Genomic DNA, 7,500 nt, shown 5'->3' with positions numbered 1-7,500 from the left:
TTTTTAACACAGGCAACTTTACAAATACATTTTAAATACAGGCTTCTGTACAAATCAATGTGAGAGTCAAATAAAAGCCTTTACAAACGTTTAGCTAGCTATGCTGGCATATGTTAACACATGCATTGCCCTGCTCTCCTTGGCAATGATGGCACTACCTTATATCACAACATATAAATATTTTTACACATACATAAATATGTATATACACACCTATATACAATGGATATAAGTGTACACACCCCTGTTAAAATGACAGTTTTTTGTTATAAAAAATGAGACTAGAGATTTTTTTGTTTTTCAATTGAATTGTAGATGTTATAAATCACATTAAAGGTGGGAAAAGTTTTGAAATGATTTATTGTGGTCTCATATCACAAAAAAACTGGCATTTTAACAGGGGTGTGTATACTTTTTATATCCACTGTGTGTATGTATGCAGGCATATGTATGTGTGTGTGTGTGTATATACATATATACACACACACACACACACACACACACACATGTAAATGGGCGTGCCTTTGTTGAAGGTTGAATGTCGAGCTGGCATGTGAGCGTTCGTGAAAATCTACTTCCAATCATTAGAGGATTGGAGTTCTGCTGTGGCGACCCCTAACCGGGTAAAGCCGAAAGACAACAACAACATACATAGATTTTATGTGTATGTATGTATATATACATATATATATATATATATACATATATATATACATATATATATATATATATATGTGTGTGTGTACATGCAACACAGATACCTTTGGATTGAAATTAGACTCAGACGAGCTTCAGAGCAGAGTTCCAAGAGGGTGAATTGACAGATTCTTGGAGCCATCTCTCCCACTTGGGACTTTGGCTCTAAACAGCTTGGATCAGAGATCAGCTTTGGAAACTCAAGTCATCGGTGGTTAGGACTCCTTTCCTTCCTTAGATTGGGGGTAGTTCTTCATGCCAGTGGTAGCTTTGACCTTTGAAAGGGTTTTGGTAAGTTCCAAATACAAGGTGCCTACATCCAGCTCAACTCCAAGCTCTAGCTGGGGTCTGCTTCCTCTCCTCATCATCTTGTTGGACATAGACAGCCATTCCCAAGGTCTTCAGAGGAAGTCTGTTTTGTCAGTCCCCCATCCAATTCTGAACCTTCTGTTGCTCCCCAAGGAGGAGACCCCAGAAAATGGGTATGCAAACAGAAGCACTGACTATTCCCCAGAGTCCATCACTGAAGATACTGAGAAGGAGAGGGTTCCCCTTGCACCCTTTCTCAAATCACAACTTTTGGTGACATTCTCAATGTAATGAAGCAAAGAGAGGGGTTAGTCATCCAAGACCCATTACCGCATGGATTCGGTGTTCTTGGAAGCTTTTGGTTCCAGACCAAGATCCTCTTTGGTGATACCTCACATTGACCCAGTTATCAACCTTATGGCTCAATGAGCATGGAAGGATCCTAATGTGGTGGAGCCCATCCTTGTGGGTGCATCCTGGTTGCACGCAAGGACAGGAAACACTGGAGTAGGGGTCCACTGATAGATAGCTGTGATGGTGACTGCAACCACCAGAAATATTGAAATAAAGTTCTTCTGTTCATCCTCCTAATAAAGATTTTAGGACAAGACAATGGACAGATTTGGGAAGTAGGCCTGTGTATTAGTGACTGCTACTCTTAGATGAGTTAACTATTTGACAAGATTCCAGAGACTTGACCAAAGAGTTCATCAAAGGTCCTCTCAGGGGTATTATCGGAGAATGTTCATAAAACAATGGAGTCCCAGCTTCCCATTTTGCAATCCTCCAAAAATGTGGCCATTCATTTACTCTCTAATGCCAGTGCCTGTTGCTCTGGCCATGCGATCAGCTGCATCACCATGCACCACCACACCTGGATGTGCCTTTGTGACTTTGTGGAAGGTTTTGTCTTCCTTTGTAAAGGCTCCTTATGATGGGGCCACATTGTTTGGAGCTAAAGGTAACGATACCATCCTGTTGACTCTTGGTCAGTGTAAGATACGCAATGTGGTGGAAGTATGCTTACTTGGAGAACAAACTTGTTAGTGACAATGACATCAGCCAGATGAATCTCAGAGTTACAAGCCCTTTCATTTAAACCCCCATATCTAGTATTTCACAAAGATGGAGTTTCCCTTAGAACTAACGAGTCCTTTATTCCTTAAGTGCCATCAGAAGTTTTAGCAATAAACTTGCCTGTGTTTTTTCCCCAGGTATTCAAACAAAAGGAGAATGCTTATTGCATATGTTAAATATACACAGGCAGCTCATATTCTATATCCACAGGACAAAAGAATTCAGAAAAGATCATTGATTGTCAATTTCCCTTTCTAAACCAAAGCTGAGGAGAAAAGATTCTAAGGTTGATAGCTAGTTGTCAGATTGCATCTCCTGTATCTATATGGATTTGCCCTTGCCACTAAACAAAATCCCATTCCACTAGAGCACTTTATAACTGAAACATTTAACAGAGGATTATCCACCGATTGCTTTTTTGCCATAGCCACATGGGCAATGGTACACACCTTTGTGTCTCATTACATATTGAACACGCATTCCAGATCACATTCTTCCTTTGATTCCACCATACTCGAGAATGTCCTTCCTTGATACCACCCAGTTTGACATGGAATTCTGTCCCATAAATTTTAGCCACATGGGCAATGGTACACACCTTTGTGTCTCATTACATATTGAACACGCATTCCAGATCACATTCTTCCTTCGATTCCACCATACTCGAGAATGTCCTTCCTTGATACCACCCAGTTTGACAACATGGAATTCTGTCCCATAAATTTAACACAGATGAAAACAGACAACATTGTATATGAAAGTTATGTACTTAAAATAGAGCCGTGTTGTCGGATTTTCATCCAGTTTAAACTCCATCCCTACTACCCTCTTCCAAATTGTCAGCTATGGCTTTTATATAATTGAGTGGACTTATTCCATACCTGTCCATAGTCATGCGTGACATAATCCACCATTCCTCAACTTGAGACCATCTAAATTATGGATGGTTCTTTTTATGTAGCAGGTTTCTCATAGACCTCAAAAAATGGAGGGCAAACTGAAAGATAGAGTCTAGGGAATTACGGGTAAGGGTGGAGTCAGAGCGCTGGATCTTATGAAACTTCAAAGTCAGCAGCAAGGTCAGATTAGACAACCCATACATTTGAACCGGATGAAAATCAGGCAACATGGATCTAATAGGTTCATAGGTTCATACTAGGCTATCTGCCCTAGGGCATTTATAAGCCTAGCCAGAATGTGTTTGGCTTTCGCCACCCATTTTAAATTTATTTTGCTATGCCCTTTTTCGAGGTTAGTATACTGTGCCTCTGTCTAACAGTGACACAGAAGTGATACCGGGTAAACCACGATCTCCCATCCACTCAAGATTCCTCTTGAAGAGAGTCAATGAGGGACTCTGCCTAACCTGGACTGGGATTTTATTCCAGAGTGAAGGGAGCCTCTGGGTTATGAATCTGTCCCTCCAGCATGTCCTATTTCAGTGCTGAGATTCAAGTCTCTCAAGCGCGTAGCTCGATGGGATTTGGATTTTCTGAGGTGCAGCATGTCCATTAATTCAGGGTTGGACATGGCTTTATATGTCAGGCACAGATCGCCTCTGAACAGGCGGTATGCCACTGAGTAGAGCTGGAGTTTCTTTAATCGGGCAGCATACGGCATCTGTTTGAGCCCTTTGATCCTCTTGGTGAGGTACTTTTGGGGTCTTTCCAGTTGCTGCAGGTGTCTGGTAAGGTACATCCCAAAAGGGGCATTGTACTCAATTATGGGCCTGATGAGGGATGAGTAAAGAGGCACGATGACCTCCCCTGATCTAGATGTGAATCCCTTCATGATTAGGTGGGCTATATAAAATGTTTTTCTAACCACTTTGGCCACGTGGTTGTCAAATGAGAGATTGTTATCAACTTGGGTCCCCAGGTCCCTAATTACTTCTTCTGTATTTAATGGATTACCACCTATGTGGTAATTTGTGGGCACTTTGTTTTGCCAAAGGGGATGACTATACACTTTTTGGCATTTAGCTTGAGGCCATGGCTCTGGCACCAGTTGTCTGTTTCTATGAGGCCCTTTTGGAGGATGCTTGTGTCAGCTGGAGAGTCGATTATGGCACCCAGTTTGCAGTCATCTGCGAACTTGGTCAGCCACAGTCCTTCCGTGTTGGCCTGTACCTCCGAGAAATATATACCGAACAAGAGAGGTCCCAGGACTGAGCCTTGTGGGACACCACTTGTAACTGGTTTGGAGTCTGACATGGCTCCAGCAATTCTAACCATGTGGGTTCTGTCCTTGACCCAGTTAGCAATCCATCTAATGACATAGGGGTTTATATTTAAGCTGGTGAGCTCATCTATAATGCCCAAGTGGGGTATTGTATCGAAGGCTTTTGCGAGGTCCAGGTAGGCTGTGTGGACCACCTTCCCCTCATCAATGGCCTTGGTGACTGTTCCAAAGAAATCAACCAGGTTTAAGAGGCAGGATATGCCCTTAAAGCAGAACTGGGTAGGATCCAGTGTCTGTAGGTCCCCAATATCTTTATTAATGAGGTCCATGATGATCCTTTCCATAGCTTTGCAGACCAAGCTAGTCAGGCTTATGGGGCGATAGTTTCCAGGATCCGTTGAGGCACCACCTTTATGGAGAGGGACCACTGTTGCTGTACGCCACTCTTTGGGCACATCCGTTGAGGCACCACCTTTATGGAGAGGGACCACTGTTGCTGTACGCCACTCTTTGGGCACATATCCTGTAGTAAGGCTGAGACTGAACAGTAGTTTCATGTTTGGGTTTAGCTCTTCTTGGAGTTCATGTAGGGCACAGCTTGGGACACAGTCTGGTCCCATTGATGCTGTGTTTTTTGCTTTGGAGAGGGCAGCTCTTACCTGAGCATCTGAGATGTCAGGGGGGCAGCACTCTGCTGGGATATATATTTGCCCTTTGGTGGTGGGGAGAAGTTTGCGCTGAACCTGTCAGCTAGGATGTTGGCAATGTCTGTGGGTTCAGTGTATTTTTTGTCATTTTGGACTAATTCTGAGCATATCTGGGAATTACCACCCAGGTTCCTAACATAACTAAAGAAAGCCTTGTGATTATCCTTAGTGTCCTGTGCAATTTTTCTCTCAAGCTTGCCTTAGACAATTTTATGAGTGCCCGTAGTTTTTTGCTAATACTGATCAGTGATGCCTTCCCTTTTTGGGATTTTGCTCTATCATTTAGTAGCTTCCTCCTTCTATTGTATAGTTTATTTATGGCTGGGGTCTGCCTTTGGAGGATTGGGTCTTGGTTTTATTTGGGATCGCATGATCCATGCATTCCTGAAGGTGTTCATAGAATGCGTTTATAAAGGATTCTGCGGTCTGGGTCAGTATTTTCCACAGGCCCCGGGGCTTTGAAGGATTCCACCTTGGTTTTGAGGAGTGTGAAATTTGCTTTAGAGGTTTTTCACTATGGTTTTCTGGGCAGGTGGGGTCGAGATGTGAATATGCAGTGAGATTAGTTTATGGTCTGATCTTACCAGTGAGGGATACACTTCTGGTCTGGAGCATAGAGTCCCCATGTTGGTGATGATCAGGTCCAGTATGTTTTCCCCTCTTGTGGGAGTGGTAACAAGTTGTTCCATAGCATTTGAGTTTATAAATTCTAGGAACCTTTGGGCTAGGGGTGTTGGAGCTAGAGTAATGCTCCCAGTCTATGTTTGGGTAGTTGAAGTCGCCCAATATAATGGTGTTTGGAGAGACCTTCATATTTTCCAGTGTTCTCAGGAAGGCAGAGTGGGGTTTCTGGGTTTGGGAGGGTGGTCTGTAGCAGGCTATAAACTGGAAGGCAGTTTTACCCACTGTTAGTTGCACATGGATAGTCTCTGATGCTTCGTGCTTTGCCACCAACCTGGAGGTGTGGGTATCTTTGATGAATATCGATACTCCTCCTTTGTGGTTCGGTCCAAGTTTTGGGGCCGAAAAGCATGCTATGAGGTATAACCTGGTAATGCTAGGGTGCTCTCGGGAGCCCTGAACCAGGTTTCTGTTACTGCACAGACATCGATGTTCTCCATGCTAAGGAGAGTTTCAAGTGTGTGCATCTTGAGGTTTAGACTTCTGGCGTTGAGTAGCATTACTCTTAGTTTCTTATCCCTTGTGATACCTATGGAGGTGGGTTTGTCGTTTGAGCCTTGCCTAAAAAAGGCACTATGGGGGTAGCAAGAGCCTTTGCCAATATACGAAAGCCCAGGGGTGACAAGTGCAAGCCGTCCCTAGCGAAGCATCGTGGCTTGTCGAGCATATCATCCCAAGCTGACAGGCATTGGATCCCCTTTGAATGACACCAGTACTTAAGCCAATTGTTGAAATTGATCATCTTGTCTTCATATTGTGGCATCATTCTTGGTGAGGGTACGATGCTACTCAAGGTCAGGGTCATACGGCCTGGGCTACATGCTCAGAGAGCTCCTTTATGTCTCTTTTCATGTAGTCCAGGGAGGTACATCTCAGGTCATTCACACCAGCATGGACAATGACTGAGTCATATTTGTACTTGCCTTGGAGTGACCTGAGTGCTTGTGTTATGTGGCAGATCCTAGCGTCCGACAGGCTGCTCACCGTGACCCTCTCTTGTTCAGCCTGGTGAGCGGGACGTCAGTGTGCCTGACGATAGAGTCACCTATTACAAGTGTATCAGGTGTGTTGTTAAGTCTTAAGGGCTGTGACTGTTCGGCACACTGGCTTTGTGAGATATGTGTTGCACGTGTTTTGTTTTGGGGTAGCGGTTGCTTGGGTGTCTGCTTTGGAGGTCTCTGCTGCTTAGGCAGATATTTATTTAGAGCCTCCAAGTATGTTTTTGTGTGATTATGTGCTTGTTTTGCTGTCGTGGTAGGTCGGTGTGAGACTGGAATTGTAGTGAGTGTGGTTTCCTTCTCCTCCTAACTGGTTATGCCAGTACTGAGTTGAGAGAGCTTAGACTCCAGTTTGGCTATATGGTTGCATCTCTCACATGTGTTGGAATTTGTTGGGAGGAGGAGAGCATTGTCTGTGTACATGAGGCAGTTGTAACATTGCCTCAAGATTCCCAGATTTACCAGCTGGACCGGAGAGGAGATTGACAACTGACCTTTGGACATGCTAGAATAATATTGGGAATTCCTTAATAATTGAAAACAAGGGCCAGTGGGGAGTGAGGGTGTAGTGCTTTTAATTTTTAGTGCTGACTTATATAATTGCTTTAGTGAGTAAGTGCCAGGTAAACTTAAGTGCAATGTGTTACAGGTAACTTAAATGCAAAAACGACAAACAGTAACTTTCTTTCAAGTGAAACAAAGAAATAAGTACAGTAAGCAATGCAGATATCACTAGTGATCCACAGAAGCACTGAGAAGCCGCATATTAGGTGAAATTAGCGTTCCGGGGAAATAACAAGCAAACAAACAAAAAGCATATAAACAAAGCTAGATTCAGCGGGGCCTGGATC

This window comes from Protopterus annectens, chromosome 2.part1 (genome assembly GCF_019279795.1).
Source record: "Protopterus annectens isolate FY-2018-M chromosome 2.part1, PAN1.0, whole genome shotgun sequence".
In the NCBI taxonomy this organism is placed as follows: Eukaryota; Metazoa; Chordata; order Ceratodontiformes; family Protopteridae; genus Protopterus; species Protopterus annectens.
Note: the sequence above shows the minus strand (reverse complement) of the source record.